The 364-nt window shown below is 67.0% G+C and overlaps 1 protein-coding gene across 1 annotated transcript in view; it reads left to right on the top strand.

The window, feature by feature from the left end:
• The window catches only part of PLXNB3 (plexin B3), a gene marked incomplete at its 5' end in the record, with an annotated part of 14,859 nt that overhangs the window by 845 nt on the left and 13,650 nt on the right, over window positions 1-364 (top strand). The window lies entirely within an intron of this gene.

Below are 364 nucleotides of genomic sequence, written 5' to 3'. Positions count from 1 at the left end.
GCCTCCGGGCCCGGGACCCGCTGGGCGGCTGGTGTGTCCTCCAGGGCAGGTGCGTTGCTGGGGCCCCCATCCTGTCAAACTGAGAATCCAGTCAGCACCCCACTCCCGACACCGCCTGACCTAGTCACTCACTCCAGCAGCCCCTCAGCAGGTCCAGGCCCGTCACTCCTCCCAGGAATTCAAGTCAGAGCCACACGCACACCCTCTGTGAGGCTCTCTCTCACACGCCGCCACAGGCCAGAGCCCTCGCCCCAGATCACTGCACGTGCAGACCATCCTCAGACCCCTGCGACTGGTGCCCAGTGCCTGAGGCCCACACGGTGACTAGGTGGGCCCCTGCCCACAGGTGCACCCGGAAGGGCCA

Source organism: Tupaia chinensis, unplaced genomic scaffold, assembly GCF_000334495.1.
Source record: "Tupaia chinensis unplaced genomic scaffold, TupChi_1.0 Scaffold144326_1, whole genome shotgun sequence".
NCBI lineage: Eukaryota > Metazoa > Chordata > Mammalia > Scandentia > Tupaiidae > Tupaia > Tupaia belangeri.
Note: the sequence above shows the minus strand (reverse complement) of the source record. Positions and strands in the feature narration are given on the sequence as shown.